Source organism: Chiloscyllium punctatum, chromosome 36, assembly GCF_047496795.1.
Source record: "Chiloscyllium punctatum isolate Juve2018m chromosome 36, sChiPun1.3, whole genome shotgun sequence".
Lineage (NCBI taxonomy): Eukaryota > Metazoa > Chordata > Chondrichthyes > Orectolobiformes > Hemiscylliidae > Chiloscyllium > Chiloscyllium punctatum.
The window spans coordinates 19,210,711-19,232,743 of NC_092774.1; the positions used below are offsets into that span (position 1 = coordinate 19,210,711).

General features: G+C 49.7%; 1 protein-coding gene across 2 annotated transcripts in view; it reads right to left on the bottom strand.

Annotated features, from left to right (window-relative positions):
- Positions 1 to 22,033, bottom strand: part of LOC140460851 (uncharacterized) — a 97,156-nt gene that overhangs the window by 44,734 nt on the left and 30,389 nt on the right. Inside the window, exon 1 of one of the 2 annotated variants that reach the window (XM_072555544.1) lies at positions 13,046 to 14,486. The exons of the other annotated variant lie outside the window; for it this stretch is intronic. The gene's annotated coding sequence lies outside the window, so the exon portion shown is untranslated. Of the gene's footprint in view, positions 1 to 13,045; positions 14,487 to 22,033 lie in introns of those variants that run through there. 2 annotated transcript variants of the gene reach the window in all.

The following is a 22,033-nucleotide window of genomic DNA, read 5'->3' on the forward strand; positions in this document are numbered from 1 at the left end:
TGTCAGATCTTGTTATGGAATTTCTTCCAAGATTTCTGTCTGCAGATCTTCCCCTTCTGATACCCTGTTAGCAAAGTTGAAACAAGTCATCACTTTCCGTACCGAATAGAAATTCTGATTATATTGTATGTGTCTGTGTGTTTAAAGTACTAACCCAGTAACATACAAACGGTATTATTGATTTAAAATGCACAGGAGACATGAGGAGGGAGGTGTCAGGACCTGGCACACTCTGAACCCTGACAGGGTGTTCCAAAATATTTCAAAATGAAGGGGATGGCCATAGAGCTGTACAGCACAGAAACAGTCCATCTCATCCCTGCTGACTAGATATCCGAAATTAATCTATCCTATTTACCAGCACTTGGCCCATATTCCTCTAAACCCTCCCTATTCACATACCCATCCAGCTACCTTTTAAAAATTGTATTTGTGCCAGCCTACACCACTTCCTCTCGCAGCTCATTGCACACACGCACCACCCTCTGTGTGAAAAAGTACAAATCGATGCCTTCCTCATCCCCCGTTTTACCTGTACTGATACCTTCGGGGATCTCTGAACTTGGACAGCAAGGACCCTTTGTTCCTCTGCACTCTGTAGGGATCTACTATTTATTGCTTACTTCCTTCCCTTATTAAATTTCCCAAACTGCCTGGAGATTAAATTCCACAGTTCTGCCCCATTTACGAGCTGATAGATACCAGAGTGTAGCCGGAGACCATCCTCCTCCCTATGAACAATCCCACCTTTCCAGCATTTACTCCTGGACAGAGGGGACAGCATTGTCTCCAGCTCAGCAGTGTGTTTGTTAGCTTATCAGCATGTCCAACTATATTAATCAAAAGTACCTCACGTTAGCTACACAATAAACCAGTGATGTTAGTTCCCATTATCTCTTTAGTTGCACCCTTATAGTTTTTCCTACATTCTACTTAATGTTATTCTAATGTCACGGTTAGAGGTTTAGTGTCAGCATTCCAGACCCTACTTAATATTTTCCTAATGTCATGATTAGATATTTATTATCAATAGTCTCAAGCAGACTGACTCTACTAATCATTAATTAGATATTTAATGTCATGTCCCAAATATTTATTGTCCCAATCCTGTCAATCATATTTAGCAGGTGAGGCTAACTTTACTGACTGTTATCACATCTTGCCATAGTGACCTTTCAGCCTCAACCTTACTCTGCTAATTGGTGTAAGAGCTTTCCACTATCCTTTGCAACAAACTGGCAGTGGTCTCCATGCTCTAACCCTTCCCATGCCTTCATGCTCTTTATTTTCCATACTATCTAAAAATAGACTCAGGGTTGTAGAGCACAGAAACAAACCCTTCGGTCCACACCGACCAGATGTCCTAAATTAATCTAGTGACCCATTTGCCAGCATTTGCCCCCTACCCCTCTGAATCTTTCCTATTCATATCCGCATCCAGATGCATTTTAAATAATGTAATTGTTCCAGCCTCCACCACTTCCTCTGGCAGCTCATTCCATGTACATACCTCATCCTCTGTGCGAAAAGATCGCCCCTAAAGACCCCCAGAAATCTTTCCCCTCTCACCCTAAACCTATGCCCTCCAGTTCTGGTCTTTGGTTCTTGCCCCCACAACAAGGGGGAAAAAAACATACAAAAATTGAGCAGCCAGACAAAATGCAAAAGGAATAAAATATCGAGCCATAAGGGGAAAAAAAATTGTGTCTCTATCTTTTTTCCCCCATTGGTATTTGGACCCTTACAATCTGTCAGTAACACCAACATCCCCGGAGAGCAGACTGGGCAAAACACTGGGCATGCTCATCACTGTCCGCAAAAACGGCGCGAGTCCTTCTTTTGATTGACCAATAGGCAGCATTGGAGGACTGGAAGGAGACTGGTCCTCCTGCCAATCAGAGCCAGCCCATTGTCTGAATGCGGAAGTTGGACCATGAACTTCTCAAGCTGCGAGTCCTGATCCTCTCTCTCTCTGAATAAAGATTGAGCTTTACCCAGACTGCAAATTCCTTCCTCTGTCTCAGGTCTGTGAGGACGGCACTCTCTTATCTCGCCCCCTTTTCCACTTTTTTTTACCATTCTGTGATTCAATTGCTGACTTTCAGCAACTGAAAGGAAAGAGAGTGAATTCGGCGGGGACAGACTCCGGAAACGTTGATCCAGGTCTGTATCTCAATTGGCAAAATAGTTAGGCAGGAGTCATCAGATGGTGGAGAAGTCGATATATCAGGTGTAACCCTTCTTCAGGGCTGGGGCTGGGTGCAGAAACTGCAGATAAAAAGGGGGTGGTGGGGAAGTGGGGATAGGTCGAGACAGTTAGAGGGTACGACCTGGTTGGTCAGTGGGAGGAATGAATCTGGTTGGTGGCAGGGAGGAGGTCGGGGATGGGAATGGAGTCAGGGAATGGAGGGGTGGGGGGCTTGAAATTGGAAAACTCAACGTTGAGTCCTTCGGGCTGCAGGCTGCCCGGATGATGAGGTGTTGTTCCTCCAATTTGCTGTTAGATTCGTTGTGGCAATGGAGGAGGCCAAAGATGGTCATGTCAGAAAGGGGTTGGGAAGGGAAATTGGAATGGGTGGTTACTGAGAGGTCTGGTCGCCCTCTGCAGACACAGCTGCGATGCTTGGTGAATCGTTCCCCAAGTTTGCACTCGCTCTCCGATATAGAGAAGACCACAATTGGTAAACACATGGCAAATGCAGTACCACAATATGAAGTTATAGCCTTGGCTGTGGAAAAAAAAACGCAGAAAGGAGGTGTATTGTTTAACTGGAGATGTATTTGAATGTGGAGAAAGTGAGAACTGCAGATGCTGGAGATCAGAGTCAAAAAGTGGGGTTACTGGAAGAGCACAGTAGGTTAGGCAGCATCCGAAGAGCAGGGAGAAAGTGAGGACCGCAGATGCTGGAGATCAGAGCTTAAAAATGTGTTGCTGGAAAAGCGCAGCAGGTCAGGCAGCATCAAAGGAGAAGGTGAATCATTCCTGAAGAAGGGCTTATGCCCAAAAAGTCGATTCTCCTCCTTTGCTGCCTGACCTGCTGCGCTTTTCCAGCAACACATTTTTAAGCATCTGAGGAGCAGGAGAGTTGACGTTTTGGACACGAGCCCTTTGTCAGGAATGATGTGTGGATGGACAAAGAGGCCTCAGCGTCCTTCTACACCAGTCACTGTCATTTGTCAGACAGGTGTAGCAAACAATCAGCAAGGCAAGTGTATATTAGCAAGAGGAATTGAGTTTAGAAAGGGGGATGTCTTCCTGCAGTTAGGGGGTCATTGAATATGTTCAAGGCTGAGTTCATCTGATTTTTGAGCAACACAGCGGTGGATTTGTGGGGGAAGGCAAGAAAGTGGTTTTAAGGCCAGTTCCAAAGTCATACTGCACAGAAACAGACCCTTTAGTCCAACTAGTCCTAGAGATATACAGCATAGAAACAGACCCTTCGGTTCAACCCGTTTATGCCAACCAGATATCCCAACCCAATCTAGTCCCACCTGCCAGCATTTGGCCCATATCCCTCCAAACCCTTCCTATTCATATACCTGTCCAGCTGTCTTTTTAAATGTTGCAATTGTACTAGCCTCCACCATTTCCTCTGGCAGCTCATTCCATACACGTAATACCCTCTGTGTGAAAAAGTTGCCCCTCAGATCTCCTTTGTATCTTTTCCCCTCACCCCAAACATATGCCCTCTAGTTTTGGACTCTTTCCCCCTGATCCCCTTCCACAGATAAGGCTTTGTCTATTTATCCTAGCAATGCCCTTCATGATTTTATAGGTTACTCCTTGGCCTCCAATGCTCAGGGCAAACAGCCCTAGCCTCCCTATAGATCAAATCCCCCAACCCTGGCAACATCCTTGTAAATCTTTTCTGAACACTTTGAAGTTTCACAACATCTTACCGATAGTAAGGAAACCAGAATTGCACACAATATTCCAAATGTGGCCTAACCAATGTCCTGTACGGCTACAACATAACTTTCCAAATCCTATACTCAGAGGATTGGGAAAGTTTTCAAAACCTACAAAAGACAACCGGGAAAGAATGGAGGGACAAACCGAACCTTTGAGGGTCAGCTTGGAGGCATCAAGGTCTCAGGACAGGGGGTGGGGATGACCCCAGCTATGGGCCACATACCAGCAAATGGGACTAGATTGATTTAGGATATCTGGTCAGTACAGTCGATATGGACAGAAGGGTCTGTTTCTGTGCTATATGTCTCGATGACTCTGGCTTTCTACTAACTTTTGCCATGTCAGTAGGTTCACTTTCTCTCTAATGTCGGTGTTAATGCCTTGATGTTCTCACTTTCCTCCCACCTTCCCGGGGACATTAACCATTTTGTGTATGGGTGTTCCTCAAGAAGCTGCGTGGCAGGTTCACCCTGAATTGACACACTTTTTTTTTGCTTCCCAAAATCAGACCTGCTCACTCTCAGCAGGATCCCAGTGTTGTGAAAGATATTAGCTTTTCAGGTGGAGGTATCCAAAATTCAGAGAGATATCATATCATGTCTTGACATTTTTGCTTTTCTGCCCCTGTAAGATCCTGAAGCAGCATCTTCAGGGGAATTAGTCAGAGCGGAGTGAGAACAGAGGGGGAGAGAGAGTGGGATGGTGCTTTCAATTTTGTGGAATAACAAAAGAAAAGAATATTCCACAGACAGTAGAATTGCTTGTTCAAAATTTCTACCCTGCACTGGCAGTGATGAGCTTTGTAATCTATTCTGACAGAGTTTTTGAAGATTTGAAGAGGGAAGTTTCAAAATCAACGGATGAAGGGCTTATGCCCGAAACATTGACCCTCCTGCTCCTCTGATGCTGCCTGACTCCCCTGTGCTTTTCCAGTGCCACATTTTTCCACTGACTCTCCAGCATCTCCGATCCTCACTTTGATGTCAATGTCTGACAGTCACTCAATCCACTGGGGCCAGCAAACATTTTCGACCGTGATTTCTGGGAGAGGGATCAAAGCTTTTTGGCTCCTGTCTGAGTATGTTTTCAGCATCAGTGGGACTGGACGGGAGACCCCACTGTTGCAGCGCACTGTGCGTGGAGACTGAAACAGTTATACGGCCTGGAAAAGGGATTTCATGGCAGGGAGGGGCTCTACACGTGTTTGTGTGCAGCCGAAGCTTTGGCCATGGAGAAACCTGAGGAATCCCGCCCTGTGGAGAAACCGTGGAAGTGTGGTGACTGTGGGAAAGGCTTCCGTTTCCCGTCTGCCCTGGAGACTCATCGGCGCAGTCACACCGGGGAGAGGCCGTTCCCCTGCACCGACTGCGGGAAGGCCTTCAGACATTCCTCCCACCTGCTGGCCCACCAGCAGGACCACACGGGGGAGAGGCCCTTCAGCTGTCCAGATTGTGGGAAGGCCTTCGTGTTTTTCTCTGCCCTGTTGGCCCACCAGCGGGTCCACACGGGGGAGAGGCCGTTCAGCTGCCCCGAGTGCGGGAAGGCCTTCAGGTATTCCTCCACCCTGTTGAGCCACCGGCGGGTCCACACGGGGGAAAGGCCCTTCAGCTGCCCCGAGTGTGGGAAGGCCTTCAGCGATTCCTCCACCCTGCGGAGTCACCGTCGTGTCCACACGGGGCAGAGGCCCTTCAGCTGCCCCGAGTGCGGGAAGGCCTTTACCCACGTCTCCTCCCTGATGAGGCACCAGCAGATCCACACGGGGGAGAGGCCCTTCAGCTGCCCCGAGTGTGGGAAGGCCTTTACCCAGGCCACCACCCTGCTGACTCACCAGCGGGTCCACACGGGGGAGAGGCCCTTCAGCTGCCCCAAGTGTGGGAAGGCCTTCAGCAGTTCCTCCACCCTGCTGACCCACCAGCATGTCCACACGGGGGAGAGACCGTTCACCTGCTCTCAGTGCGGGAAGGGCTTCACGTGCTCCTCCAACCTGCGGAGCCACCAGCGTATCCACACAGGGGAGAGGCCCTTCAGCTGCCCCGAGTGTGGGAAGGCCTTCAGCGACTCCTCCACCCTGCTGAGACACCAACGGATCCACACGGGGGAGAGGCCGTTCACCTGCTCTCAGTGCGGGAAGGGCTTCACCTACTCCTCCCACCTGCGGAAGCACCAGCGAGTTCACTTGCCATCGCAGGGGGAATGAAGGAGTCACGGCCGAGTGCCATTATCGATTGGACTATCAACCAGGTTCTGGGGACTCCTGGGTTTGAATCCCACTGTGGCAGATGGTGGAATTGGTATTCGGTCAGAAATGTGGAGTTCGGAATCTAACCATGAGACCGTTTCAGGGAGGGGGTGGTGCGGGGGAGAAAGCCCCCATGTGATTCCCTCTCTCCCTTGTTAGGGAAGGGAACCACCATTGTGGGAAAGGATTCACTCAGTCGTTCCAGCTGCATCCTTTACCCGGTCTGGCCTACACCTGACTCCAGACCCACAGCAGTCTGGTTGACTCTCCACTGCCCCTTCCTGGCAAATGAGCAGGGAGAAACTTACTTGGAGACAGGGTATGGGTTAAAATTGCTGAGTGAGGCAATACTTCCTCCGGATTACGGCTGTACCAAGGATCCAATTACAAAGGGACAACTTGGTGCTGACCAATAGTAAAGACAGTGGGGTGTGTGTGGGCTTTGATCTTGAACTGTTTAAAAAGCTGCTACTTTGTCTATGCTTTTTTGCTGGGGGAATCTGAAGCTGTAACAAAGTCGGGTCACAATAAAGGTTACCTGACCTTACCGCCGGGCTCAGACTCTCATTGAAAGCTTTGAACTCTGAGAGGTTTTTGTTTTAAAGCTGCTCCTGTCTTTCAGCCTCCGGCAGAGTTTCCAATGTCGTGTATCAGATGGAGCAGTGAATGAGTAGCTTGTATCATTAGAAATTGTACATCTTTCAGGTACTGCGTTGTTTCATCAGCATTGTCAAGTTTCCTGGCAGCACCAGGAGGTGGGGGCTGTGTTCAGTCGAAATGATATGGAGGGGTTGGTATTTGACTGGGGTGATAAAGTTAAAAAAAATCACAATACCAGGTTATTGTTCAACAGGTTTATTTGGAAGCACTAGCTTTCTGAGTGCTGCTCCTTTATCGGGTAGCTGTGGAGCAGACACAGAACGTATATCAAAAGATCATGCAACTGATAGAATATATTGAACAAGCCTAGATTGCTGTTAAGCCTTTCATCTCTTAGAATGGGTGCAGGTTTCGGTTCATTAATGTGTCACTGCCAGAACATCTTTTAAGTCACATTCTTGAGATGACTTAAGGTTTTATGAAAAAGATAACATCTCAGCTCAGACCATGCATTAAAGGTGTGAGGTCAGAGTCTGTCAGTATTCCAATCTTGAATCAGACTGGTTCTATTTCCAAAGGAGGAATTCATAAAATATTACATGGATTGACTGCCTGGACATTGTGTGCTTTTTGACCAAAATTGAATGTATCTGCAAATATAATTCTGCCAATACAAATTCACCCCACAAAGAATTGTGTGTGCGTGCATGTGAGTTTGTGCGTGAGAGTGTGTACATGCTTGGTAAAGTGTGAGTGTGATGGTGTATAAGCCTGTGAGAGTATTGAGGGGAGGGGGAACGTGTGTGTGTGTGTCGGAGCATATGTGTGAGAGGTATTAATACAAGCAAGGGGTTGCATTTTGCTAAAACAAGGAAGGGCAGCACTTGTCCAGATAATGATAGGGCCCTGGGTCATGTTATAGAACAGACAGACATGGGGGGGGGGGTGTGTGGTGTTCAGGTACATGGTTCTTTGGAAGTTGCATCACAGGTAGCCAGGGCAGTTAAGAAGGCATTTAGCAGCATAGCATTCATTGTTCACACCATTGAGTATCGGGGTTGGGACATCATGTTGAGGTTGTACAGGATGTTGGTGAGGCCACTTGCAGAGGACTGAGTACAGTTCTGGTGGCCCTGTAATAGGAAGAATACTATCAGAGAGGGTTTAATAAAGATTTACCAGGATGTTGTAAGGACTGGAGGGTTTGAGTTATAAGGAGAGAGGCTGGGACTTTATTCACTGGAGCACAAGAATGTAGTTGAAATGCAGAGCTTTTCTAAGAAAAATGTCAGTCTGACTCAACATTGGGACACAGACAGAATTCACACCGATTGTCTCTACTTATAAATAGGGCAACGTCTCTTTGAAATGTAGATTCATTTGGATATAACTGTGTGACTTTACATATGAAGATATCCCTTTGAATGTGCTCACATCCCTTTGAAATATAATCTTGTCCATTTAAACCTCTTTATTTGCAGATTCGTGCACTTTGTGTCTTTCACTGTGTCTTACATTTGCACACACACACACCATGGGTGCTGGGGGAAAAATAAGCACTACCGTAGTGAGGGGGGGGGGTTAAGAAAAAAAATAATAAGCAATGGATTCCAGCATAAAAAAATGCAGATATGACGCCGTCCTGTTCGATGTCGGAATATCTGTTTAAATTGAGCCGTGAGCTTTCCCAATGTAGACAGGGCTCCCCGAAACGTGGCAGTGTCCCCGCCCCCCGCAGCTGCAGAGTGAGACAGGAGAGTTTGTTTTTGTGAATGAACAGTTGTAGCGCGAGGTGGCTGTGACTTGGTGACGGTGAGGCTCCCCGGGCCCCGCCCATCCCCTCCCCGGCCCCGCCCATCCCTCCCCCGGCCCCGCCCATCCCTCCGGCCCCGCCCATCCCTCCCCCGCACCCCCCCCGGGGTCAGACCCCCGTCACTGGGCACCGCCGCCTTCCTGGGGCAGCTGCTGGGTCACGGGCCACAACCGGAAGCGGCAGAGACAGGCCACTATAAATGCCGGAGGAAACATCACAGAAGCGCTTCACAGGAGGCTCCCAAGCACTGCTGGTGCAGGCTTAAAAGACCAAATGGCCGACTCCTGTTCCCAATTCTGACAGGCTCCCAGGTCATTTCCTCTGCTCTGAAGCTCTTCAACCATGTTGTGCTACATTGGGGAGACTGGGCGCCTCCTAGCAGAGCGCTTTAGGGAACATCTCCGAGACACACGCACCAATCAACCAAACCGCCCCGTGGCCCAACATTTCAACTCCCCCTCCCACTCTGCCGAGGACATGGAGGTCCTGGGCCTCCTTCACCGCCGCTCCCTCACCACCAGACGCCTGGAGGAAGAACGTCTCATCTTCCGCTTCGGAACACTTCAACCCCAGGGCATCAATGTGGACTTCAACAGCTTCCTCATTTCCCCTTCCCCCACCTCATCCTAGTTTCAAACTTCCAGCTCAGTAACTGTCTCCTTGACTTGTCCGACCTGCCTATCTCCTTTTCCACCTCTCCACTCCACCCTCTCCTCCTTGACCGATCACCTTCATCTCCTCCCCCACTCACCCATGGCGGGGGGGGGGGATGGGTATGGGTGGGATACTGTTCAGAGGGCCAGAGTGAAATAGATGGGCTGAATGGCCCGCTTCCACCTTGTCGGAATTCGATGACCCTCCCCACGAAGGAGCATTTTATCTGCATCTATCCTGTCAAGCCCCTTTCAGAAATCTACTGGTTTCAATAGAGGTATACAGCACAGAAACAGACACTTCGGTCCAATTTGTCCATGTTGACCAGGATTCCAATCTAAACTAGTTCCACTTGCCTGCATTTGGCCCATATCCCTCTAAACCTTTCTACTCATGTATCCATCCGAATGCTGTTTCAATGTTGTCACTGTACCTGCATCTACCACATCCTCAGCAAGTTCATTCCACATGCAATTCACCCTCTTTCAAAATATTGCCCCGCCGGTTTCTTTTAAATCTCTCTCCTTATATTTAAATAAAAATGCCCCCCCTCCCCCTCCCCCTCCCCCAGTTTTGAGTTCCCCAGCGCTGGATTGTTCTATGTTCTAAACTTAGTGCAGGAGGCTGAAAGAAATGAGCAGCTTTAAAACAAAAACCTCTCGGAGCTGAAAGCTTTCAATGAGAGTCTGAGCCCGGTGTTAAGTTCAGGTAACCTTTATTGCAAACCAACTTTGTTCCAGCTTCAGATCCCCCGAGCAAAAAGGCAGAGAAAAAGCAGTTGCTTTTTAAACCCCACACCTCCCCTCCTCCTCACCCCCCCCACCCTGTCTTTACTATTGGGTAAAAACAATGACTGCAGATGCTGGAAACCAGATTCGGGATTAGTGGTGCTGGAAGAGCACAGCGGTTCAGGCAGCATCCAAGTAGCTTCGAAATCAACGTTTCGGGCAAAAGCCCTTCATCAGGAATAAAGGCAGAGAGCCTGAAGCGTGGAGAGACTAGTGAGAGGAGGGTGGGGGAGTGGAGAAAGTAGCATAGAGTACAATAGGCGAGTGGGGGAGGGGATGAAGGTGATAGGTCAAGGCGGAGGGTGGAGTGAATAGGTGGAAAAGAAAATAGAAAGTTAGGACAAGTCATGGGGACAGTGCTGAGCTGAAAGTTTGGAACTAGGGTGAGGTGGGGGAAGAGGAAATGAGGAAACTGTTGAAGTCCACATTGATGTCCTGGGGTTGAAGTGTTCCGAGGCGGAAGATGAGGCGTTCTTCCTCCAGGCGTCTGGTGGTGAGGGAGCGGCGGTTGAAATGTTGGGCCATAGGACGGTGTGGTTGATTGGTGCAGGTGTCCTGGAGATGTTCCCTAAAGCGCTCTGGTTGGATGCCTCCAGTCTCGCCAATGTAGAGGAGACCGCATCGGCAGCAACGGATACAATAAAATGATATTGGTGGATGTGCAGGTGAAACTTTGATGGATGTGGAAGGCTCCTTTGGGGCCTTGGACGGAGGTGAGGGAAGAGGTGTGGGCGCAGGTTTTGCAATTCCTGCGGTGGCAGGGGAAGGTGCCAGGATGGGAGGGTGAGTTGTGGGGGGGCGTGGACCTAAACAAGTAGATACGGAAGGCGGAAAAGGGGTGGGGAGGGAAATATATCCCTGGTGGTGGGGTCTTTTTGGAGGTGGCGGAAATGTCGGCAGACGATTTGGTTTATGCGAAGGTTGGTAGGGTGGAAGGTGAGCACCAGGGGCGTTCTGTCCTTGTTACGGTTGGAGGGGTGGGGTCTGAGGGCAGGAGTGCAGGATGTGGACGAGATGCGTTGGAGGGCACCTTTAACCACGTGGGAAGGGAAATTGCGGTCTCTAAAGAAGGGGGGCATCTGGTGTGTTCTCTGGTGGAACTGGTCCTCCTGGGAGCAGATCCAGCAGAGGCGGAGGAATTGGGAATACGGGATGGCATTTTTGCAAGAGGTAGTGTGGGAAGAGGTGTAATCCAGGTAGCTGTGGGAGTCGGTGGGTTTGTAGAAAATGTCGGTGTCAAGTCGGTCATCATTAATGGAGATGGAGAGGTCAAGGAAGGGGAGGGAGGTGTCAGAGATGGTCCAGTTAATTTTAAGGTCATGGTGGAATGTGTTGGTGAAGTTGATGAATTGCTCAACCTCCTCGCGGGAGCACGAGGTGACGCCAATGCAGTCATCAATGTAGCGGAAGAAGAGGTGGGGAGTGGTGCCGGTGTAATTACAGAAGATCAAATGTTCTACGTAGCCAACAAAGAGACAAACATAGCTGGGGCCCATACGTGTGCCCATGGGCTACCCCTTTGGTCTGGAGGAAGTGGGAGGATTCGAAGGAGAAATTGTTAAGGGTGAGGACCAGTTCAGCCAAACGAATGAGAGTGTCAGTGGAAGGGTACTGTTGGGGACGTCTGGAGAGGAAAAAACGGAGGGCTTGGAGGCCCTGGACATTGCGGATGGAGGTGTCGAGGGATTGGATATCCATGGTGAAGATAAGGCGTTGGGGGCCGGGGAAACGGAAGTCTTGGAGGAGGTGGAGGGCGTGGGTGGCGTCTCAAACAGATGTGGGGAGTTCCTGGACTCGGGGGATAGTACAGTGTATAGGTAGGTAGAGATGAGTTCAGTGGGGCAGGAGCATGCTGAGACAATGGGTCGGCCAGGGTGGCCAGGCTTGTGGATCTTGGGAAGGAGGTTGAACCAGGCAGTGCGGGGTTCCCGGACTGAGGTTGGAAGCTGTGGTTGGGAGATCTCCTGAGGTGATGAGGTTCTGTATGGTCTGGGAGATGATGGGTTGGTGATGGGTGGTTGGGTCATGGTCGAGGGGGCAGTAGGAAGAGGTGTCTTCGAGTTGGCGTTTGGCTTCAGCGGCGTAGAGGTCAGTGCGCCAGACTCCCACTGCGCCCCCTTTATCCGCTGGCTTGATGGTGAGGTTGGGATTGGAGCAGAGGGATTGGAGGGCTGCGCGTTGTGAGGGTGAGAGGTTGGAGTGGGGGGGGGGGGGGGGGGGGTAGACAGGTTGAGGCGGTTAATGTCCCGGCGACAGTTGGAAATGAAGAGGTCGAGGGCAGGTAATAGGCCAGCGCGGGGTGTCCAGGTGGATGCAGTGTGTTGGAGGTGGGCGAAGGGGTCCTCGGAAGGTGGGCGGGAGTCCAGATTGTGAAAGTAAGCTCGGAGGCGGAGGAAGTGTTCGACATCACGGCGTGTATTAAATTCATTGATGCATGGACGGAGGGGGATGAAGATGAGTCCTTTGCTGAGGACTAATCGTTCGTCCTCAGTGAGGGGGAGGTCTGGAGGGATGGTGAAAATGCAGCATGGCTGGGAGCTGGGATCTGATGTGGGTGTGGAGCTGGGAGTGGGGGCGGAGCCGGTAACTGGAGTGGGTGTGATGGTGGGGGGGAATGGGGGGGTGGAGTCATGAGCTGGGGTGGTGTTCCCCTCAGGGTTCTGTAGGCCAGGAATGGCGACAGTGGGATCTGTGGGGGGCATGTCAGCAGAATGCAGGTGAGTGGCGTTGGTGGGGGCGGAAGTGGGGGTGACCACAGCAGTAAGGGTGGCGGAAGTCACTGAGCGTGTGACATCAGCGATGATGTGAGGGGCAGAAATGATGTCACATGTGACGCACGAGGAATTGTGAGGGGCGGAAGTGGCTGTGGGAGTAGCCATGATGGGGGGCGGAAGTGACATCAATCAGCGTGGGGGCGGCAGCTGCACCAGCCGCATGGCTAATGGCGTCCGAGCAATTTCAGAGGCCGGGGGAATCTTCTGGAATGTTTGAGGAGCGCTGGTTATGGAGGTGGGTGGATAAAAGTTTGTTGTACTTACAGTTTTTGATGTTTAAGATGGAGTTGAAATACTGTTTGTTGAGAGTATGAATTCTCCTGAGGATGTAGTACAGAGGGGGTCCTTTGTAATTCTGAGAGAGTGTGGCCCTCAGCTGAGGCAGGGCTGACTGGAGAGAGGTTAGGTGACGGCGCATTGCTGCAAGCGTGGAGCGGAGGATCCTGAAGGAGAACCGTTGCTGGTGTTTTTGAATCTGTAGTCTGTACTGTTTGTCCTGTTCGGATCCGAACTCTGCTGGTTTAAAGGTGGTCCGAAGTCCATGTGGGATGAGTTGGTTACGGAGGCAGGCACTGAGGAAGCGAATGGGGCTGTGGTAGCGAGTCTGTTTCAGGACATGGTTGAAGAGCCTCAGGGCAGAGGAAATGACCTGGGAGTTGCAGTGGGAGAGGGACTCCCTGAGATTCTTGTAGAGAGAGGAGGAAAACTTCTTCAAGGCAGGCATCCTTGCAAGAGGATCCGCAGTAGGGTTAAAATCAACGAGGTAAAAACAAGGACTGCAGATGCTGGAGACCAGATTCTAGAATCACACAACTCCAGGTTGTAGTCCAACAGGCTTCTTTGGAAGCAGTAACTTTTGGAGTGCTGCCTCATCATCAGGTGGTTGTGGAGGATAAGATCCTGAGACACAATTTAGAGCAAAACATTCCAGCGTCCTGCCACTGAAATGGTATATTGAACAAACCTGGATTGTTAAGTCTTCCACCTTTTCAAATAGGTTGCAGGTCTCATTACAATGTGAATCCCAGAACTTCTTGTTGTCACCTTCTCGAGATAACAAGGTTTGATAGCAAAAGCTCACATCTCAGCTCAGACAATGCATTAAAGGTGTGAGGTCAGAGTCTGCCTGCATCCCAATCTTGAGTCAGACTGGTTCTGTTTCCAAAGTCAAAGTTACAAGCTATTACATGTATTGACTGCCTGCACACACCACACCTCCCCTGTCCCACCTCCCTCACTGTCTTCACTATTGGCGAGCACCAAGTTGTCTCTTTGTAATTGGATCCTTGGTACATCCGTAACCCGGAGGAAGTATTGCCTCACTCAGCAATTTTAACCCGTACCCCGTCTCCAAGTAAGTGTCTCCCTGCTCATTTGCCAGGAAGGGGCAGTGTAGAGTCAACCAGACTGCTGTGGGTCTGGAGTCAGGTGTAGACCAGACCGGGTAAAGGATGCAGCTGGAACGACTGAGTGAATCCTTTCCCCCAATGGTGGTTCCCTTCCCTAACAAGGGAGGGGGGGAAATCAGATGGGGGCTTTCTCCCCTGCACCACCCCCTCCCTGAAACGGTCTCATCGTCAGATTCCGAACTCCACATTTCTGACCGAATACCAATTCTGCCATCTGTGGTGGCGGGATTCAAACCCGGGACTCCCCAGAAACAGGTCCACAGTTCAATTGATATTGGCACTCGGCCGTCACTCCTTCAATCTCCCTGCGATGGCACGTGAACTCGCTGGTGCTTCCGCAGGTGGGAGGAGTAGGTGAAGCCCTTCCCGCACTGAGAGCAGGTGAACGGTCTCTCCCCCGTGTGGATCCGCTGGTGTCTCAGCAGGGTGGAAGATGTGCTGAAGGCCTTCCCACACTCGGGGCAGCTGAAGGGCCTCTCCCCCGTGTGGATCCGTTGGTGGGCCAGCAGGGTGGAGGAGCTGGTGAAGCCCTTCCCGCACTGAGAGCAGGTAACTGGCTTCTCCCCGGTGTGGACCCACTGGTGGGTCAGCAGGGAGGAGACCTGGGTAAAGGCCTTCCCACACTCGGGGCAGCTGAAGGGCCTCTCCCCCGTGTGGATATACTGGTGGTTCCGCAGGTTGGAGGAGCAGGTGAAGCCCTTCCCGCACTCGGGGCAGCTGAAGGGCCTCTCCCCCGTGTGGACCCGCTGGTGGGTCAGCAGGGAGGAGGAATCGCTGAAGGCCTTCCCGCACTGAGAGCAGGTGAATGGCCTCTCCCCCGTGTGGATCCGCTGGTGGGTCATCAGGTGGGAGGATGTGCCGAAGGCCTTCCCGCACTCGGGACAGCGGAAGGGCCTCTCCCCCGTGTGGTCCTGCTGGTGGGCCTGCAGGTTGGAGGAATGTCTGAAGGCCTTTCCGCAGACAGGGCAGGGGAATGGCTTCTCCCCGGTGTGACTGCGCCGATGAGTCTCCAGGGCAGACGGGAAATGGTAGCTTTTCCCACAGTCACCACACTTCCACAGTTTCTCCACAGGGCCTGATTCCTCTGGTTTCTCCATGGCCACAGCTTCAGCTGCACACAAACATGTGTAGAGCCCCTCCCTGCCGTGAAGTCCCCTTCCCAGGCCGTATAACTGTTTCAGGCTCCACACACAGTTCGCTGTAACAGTGGGGTCTCTGGTCCAGTCCCACTGATGCTGAAAACATCCTCAAACAGGAACCAAAAAGTGTGGATCCCTCTCACAGAAATCACAGTCAAAAATCGTTGTGGTCCCGATGGATTCAGAGACTGTCAGACATTGACATCAAAGTGAGGACTGCAGACACTGGAGAGTCAATTGAAAAATGTGGCGCTGGAAAAGCACAGCAGGTCAGGCAGCATCCGAGGAACAGGAGAGTCAATGGTTCAGGAATAAGCCCTTCATCTGTTGATTTTGAAACTTCAGTCTTCAGATTTTCAAATACTCTGCAAAAACAGATTACAAAAGTCATCACTATCAGTGCAGGGTAGAAATTCAGAACAAGCAATTCTACTTTCTGTGGAATATTCTTTTGTTGTTCCACAAAATTGAAAGCACCATCCCAATCTCCCTTCCCCTCTGTTCTCACTCTGCTCTAACTAATTCCCCTGAAGGTGCTGATTCAGGATCTTACAGGGGCAGAAAAAGCAAAAACATCAAGACTGACATCTCTCTGAATTTTGGATACCTCCACCTGAAAGTTAATATCTTTCACAACACTGGGATCCTGCTGAGAGTGAGCAGGTCTGATTTTGGGAAGCAAAAACAAAGTGTGCCAATTCAGGGTGAACCTGCAATGCAGCTTCTTGAGGAAGGACCAGACACAAAATGGTTAATGACCCCGAGAAGGTGGGAGGAAAATGAGACATCAAGGCATTAACACCAACACACTTCAGTCAAACTCTTCTGCTTCCAGTCAGGGCAGAACATGCTCTGAAAGTCCAGCCTTCACAACCACACTTCTGCTTTCACTGAAGACAATTAGAGTCACACAGCGCAGAAACAGACCCTTTGGCCCAACCTGCCCAGATATCCTAAATTAACCGAGTCACGTTTGCCATCACTTGGCCCCTATATGAGCCGGGAGCTGGCAGCTGGGACTAAATTGGGTTGGCTCTCTTGTCAGCAAGGACGGAGTTGGACCGAAGGGTCTGTTTCTGTGCTGTACATCTCTATGACTCCAGTCACATTTGTAGGTAATATTAACAGAGAACTCTGTTCCCAGCTTTGTATTTGTCGGCAACTGCATGGTACTTATCATCCTCAGGTGACCGGCCTTGTTGAATGTTTTAACCAGACTCACGCCTAAACTTGCCAAATTAATGGCCGAGTCTGGCCTCTCCTGGTTATGCTAATCCCTGTGGCCTTATTCCAGATGTGATCCATGTCTGCGGGCAAGACACGACTGTCTCCAGCTGAGAGTCTCTCTGGTCACCCCCTCCGTACCCCTTGGAACGATTCAGCTCCCTTCTCAGTCCACGTCCGCCACGTGACCGAAGCAATCATTGGTTATGTTCTTGCTCTATCTAATGTTATGTGTGCCTTTCACTCCCAGGAGCGTGTGACCTACAGCGATGTTCCCCCCCTTTCAGCCTCGTTACGGGTAGAGCCTGGTTCATTGGTGCTCGTCAAGAACTGGACTGGCAAAGGTCTCCAACCTCGTTGGGATGGCCCCTTCCAGGTTTTACTTCCCGCCCCTACGGCGGTCACAGTCGCTGGGCACTCAGCTTGGGTCCACCTGCACCATTGTAAATTGATTGACCGCACCAATCAAAAGGGGCGAAGAGGAGGAGAGAATCCTGGAATCTGAACAAAAGGAGTGAACCCTGTCCATTTGGGTTTTTGAATCCTGCTGTTGTTCTAATGTTAATCTTATTACAGACACTTGAACTAAGAGGAGGGACACGTTGGGGATCGCTTATCTCCTCACCTTTCTGATCACGTACAACATCCTGATGGGGAAAGGCTCTAAGTATGGATGGGACCGGGAATGATCAGAGGTTATCACCACCCATACTGAGGAGATGTCGTCCAGTGAACCGGACCAGACGCCTTTGACGTGTGGAACGTGATGAAGATTGATTGTTGTAATGGACTCTTCCATCAGAAAGACCAGATGGTCCATCTGGACAGTAGAAATCAGGGGGAGTTACCATGGCGTTACCGAACCTGTCTTTTTGATCTTACCTGCAGACGCAAGCCTAGTGAGGATAAAAATGATCAACCCCGTCATTACGGTAAATATTTTAAGGACGCCCATGAACACCATCCCTTTTTGTTGGACGGGCTGAATCGAGAAAAGGGAAGCCTGATAGGGGAAACTCCTCAATCTACAAGGAACTTTTTTTTACAGGCCCACAGAACGCTCTTCACCCCAGAGACAGTAGTATGTTACTCCTCTCTATCAGGAGATGACTTACGTGCCCTGTCCCCAGACCCCGATTCCATTCTATTCGTCAGACTTCCCACTGCTGATCCTGTGAAGAGAAATATCACTTTCCAATACCTCCGGTCTGTGTATACAAACAGCTGGTGTAACACTGCCTGGGGTACAGCAGGCCTGATGTGGCACATGGACCTGGAACGGAACCCTTCCCTTGTGCATTTATAGGCCTTTTCTCTTTTCAGAACCAGATACTGTCACCAAGACCATGTACAATAGAGCGAAGGGAGAGCCCAATGGGAACAGCATTCTGAGGACCATTGTCTCCCATACACTGCAAGGGCTCGAGTCACTTGGCCCATTTTGTACAGTGCTAAAGTGACTCCCCTTGCAAAACGTTGACCCTATACTCCTGTAGACCTGACCAGACCCCCTGCTGTAACATTTCGGTAACCTATTTTGACAAACTCTCCCTAATATACACCAAACCAGACCATTATTTCTTCAGCTAAGGTAAAGCTACCAATTTCCTTGTCCTGGATGGCAAAGATGTCCCTCATAAGGTCAGTATCGGAGCCCTTGTTCCCACAACAGTACCTTGTCCTGGCCAGTGGACAAGTCGATGGAACCTCCATCTGAGGAGGATGCAGCGGTTGGTCTCAGCCAACCTTGCTCCAACTGGAAGGATCCCAAGGGACTGGGTGACAATACAGGACACCCGATAGGCTGGGGAATCCAGAGTACCCTGAGGTTGGAAGGATCGGCAGGGTTGACAAGTCAACAGAACCGCAGTTCCCTCTTTTGCGGCCTGACCAATTGAGGAAATAAGAGTAAAGAGGCTCTGGAACAGAGTAAACTGGGATTATCAGACCTGTGTCTTTACTCTGTGCAGAATTGATATGCCTTAGACTATATACTCGCCCGGGAGGGTGAGGTCTGCACCATTGTCCAAGATAAATGCACTATGGGTATTCCTGATCTCACTGGCAATATTAACTAAGATACAAGAAGAGATTCAGGTATTCCGTGACAGAATGACTGAAGGGACCAGTTGGGGAAACTGCAGATCGGGCCGATGGTACAATTGGCTTATCAATTTAGCTATGTCTGTTTGTCGGTATTGGTATTGTTAGGTATTTAATTGCTAGGCTTATGAGGGCCCTTAGTGATATAGATTTGCCCCAGAAAATGTTCCTTTCGCGATCTGATGGCTCACCCACACGTGTCGATGGCGATGATAAATATGACCAGATGAGCTGCGAAGATGGTGGTGCCTCTCTACAGGATGTTGATGGCTGGACCACCTTGAAGGGCATTCGTTTGGACTAGCCTTCTCTTTCAGTGATCGCGGTGCAATCAAAGGGAGGAATGAGGGTGTGGGCATCTGGGTGATGAAGTCTATAGCCTTAAAACTTGTCTTTAAACATTCAGACTAAAATGTAATGCTGAATTATTGAATACATTTACTGCACTAGAAAATAAACAGGCAGGAAGGCTCAGAATGAGGAGAGAACTTAAAGATAGGGATACCTGGGCTCACCAAGTGATAACAGGATGCTGTAATGCAATTAAGAATGTTTGCCTCAGCATCAGTGAATCTGTGTGAACAGGACACCAAGTGATAACATTCACAGCCGTTCCCTTGTGAGACCATTTTAGTGCTGAGACTGTTGAAACCCGTAGAAAATTAACTCTTAGTGCTTATCTGCTATGGATTGAATTGAATTGCATTTTGGGGCTTTATGATGAGAGATTTTTATTCCAGGCTTCCAAAGAGAATGATTTCCAGGACAAACCAAGAATGAGGCGTTACAGGTCTGAGTTCTCAAAGGATTCCCTGGGCCACCTCAAATCTCCACTTTAACATGGGAGGTAGGACAAAATGGCTTCTGCTTGGCTAACTCGGTGGGACTGAGTCAGGCAGATACGACTCAGAACAAACAAGAATCCACAGACGGATGTAAATCCAGTGAAAAAAATTGCAAATGCAGAAGTAACAAATCTGAACCTAACCATCAATCGCAGAAGTAACGTTTAATCCTCACCACTAGCCAGGACAAATACGATTCCAAGAACAGGTTGTCTACAAGAAATTATGATAGATTAGATTAGATTCCCTACAGTTTGGAAACAGGCCCTTCGGCCCAACCAGTCCACACTGACCCTCTGAAGAGTAACCCACCCAGAACCATTTTCCCTCTGACTAATGCACCTAACACTATGGGCAATTTAGCATGGCCAATCCACCTGACCTGCACATCTTTGGACTCTGGGAGGAAACTGGAGCCCCTGGAGGAAACCCACGCAGACACAGGGAGAATGTGCAAACTCCACACAGACGGTCACCCAAGGCTGGAATCGAACCTGGGACCCTGGTGCTGTGAGGCAGCAGTAGCTAACCACTGAGCTACCATGCCACCCTAGGCTAAGTCAAAAATGCACGAGGACCTTGCGGGATCTGATTGGTTGTTACTATGTGATCATGTTCAATGTCTGAGTCTAAACAATGTACATAAGTTCTATCCAAACTCTGTAAAAGTCGGCGGATTCTTTTGGCACTCTAGGAGTACTCATCGGTGGCTCAGTGGTTAGCACTGCTGCCTCACAACACCAGAGTCCCAGGTTCGAGTCCAGCCTCGGGGGCTGGCTGTGTGGAGTTTGCACATTGTCCCCATGTCTGCGTGGGTTTCCTCCAGGGGCTCCGGTTTCCTCCCAGAGTCCAAAGATGTGCAGGTCAGGTGGATTGGCCATGCTAAATTGCCCATAGTGTTAGGTGCATTAGTCAGAGGGAAAATGGTTCTGGGTGGGTTACTCTTCAGAGGGTCAGTGTGGACTGGTTGGGCCGAAGGGCCTGTTTCCATACTGTTGGGAATCTAATCTAATCCTTCTGGGCTGATCAGAGTCTACCGACCCGGCCGTATCAAAGAATAAACTATTGCTTGTGTGATTGACAAAGAGTCATTTCCAGGTGTGCTTATTGACCAATCCCAGAAATCCAAAGATCCGGACAGCAGTCCAGATCAGAACAACCAGACAGGAAATGGTTAATGTCCCCAGGATGTGGGGAGCAAAATAAGACACCAAGGCGTTAACACCAACACCAGGGAGAACCTGAACATACAGACGTGACAAACATTAGTGGCAAGCCAGAATCACAGATGTACAGCACAGAAACAGTCCCTTCAGTCCATGCTGACCAGATATCCTAAATCAATCTAGTCCCATTTGCCAGCACTTGGCCCATGTCCCTCTAAATGTTTCCCAACATATACCATTCCAGATATCTTTTAAAGGTTATAATTGTAGCCACCACTTCCTCTGGCAGCTCATTCTTTACACACACCACCCTCTGTACATAGGAGTTGCTCCTTAGGTTTCTTTTAAATCTCACCCTAAACCTATGAGCAACCCCAGATCAAAGATCTTGTCTGTTTACCCTCGCCATGCCCCACATTATTTATACAAGGTTGTAGGGTCACCCCTGTGGGAAAAAGGTAAAGCGGTGTTACTTCTGCAACCATAATTGCTTCTGCAAAGTAAATGAACTAACATCAGGGTATAATTGTTTCAGCCAACAGTGGAGTTAACAAGAATGAAAGCTATGTGAAGGAAATATATAATTGCTTTTGTATTAGCTAAAACGTGCATACATGAAATGTGCCTGCAAACAATGTTACAGACAAACAGATAAAGGTGCTGAGGGGAGGGGGTTTAGATTAAACTAGATGTGCTCGTACAAACAGTTATAACCATCTATTTCCTGCTTCTGCAAAAACAAAAAACACACAATCAAGGAGGTTAGAGAGCTCAGTGTCGGCGGAAAATGGGAGGAAATGTTGCTTTCGCAAACAAGGAAGCAGCTGGCAGTGAAAGAGGATATACGTTAACACTGTGTTCACACACAAGGCCGGATAAGGCAAGAAATAGACAAGAGTAATGGGCGCCATCGGGAAAGAATGGAGCTTGGAACATCAGGGCGGGGGGTTGGGAATGAGGGAAAGAGGCTGAATGTGCAGGAACGAAGGTGGAGGAAGAACAGAGGATGCAAAACCGGCTTGAAGCTGCAATGAGGAATATTGCATGTGCTGTACTTGTACCTGTTGCAGTTACTGGTGGGAATCGGGTGCATTTTAAACATCAAAACAGAAAAGATATCCAGCCCTCCCCCTTCCCAATCTCTATCCTTCAGTCCCTCCTCACCCGGGTAACTAAGACACATACCTGAGTTTGTGGAGTCTGCTCCCTCCCTGGATTCACTCCAGTTGCTCCAAGTGACCAATTTCCCCTCCTCCCATCTCTGTCTCCCTCCCAGGATGAAGAGTTGCCCAGAGGGAGGGAGATTCACTTTGAAACTGACAGGGCCACTTCCGCGTGGTGACGTCACAAAGGAACTAGGGGCGGG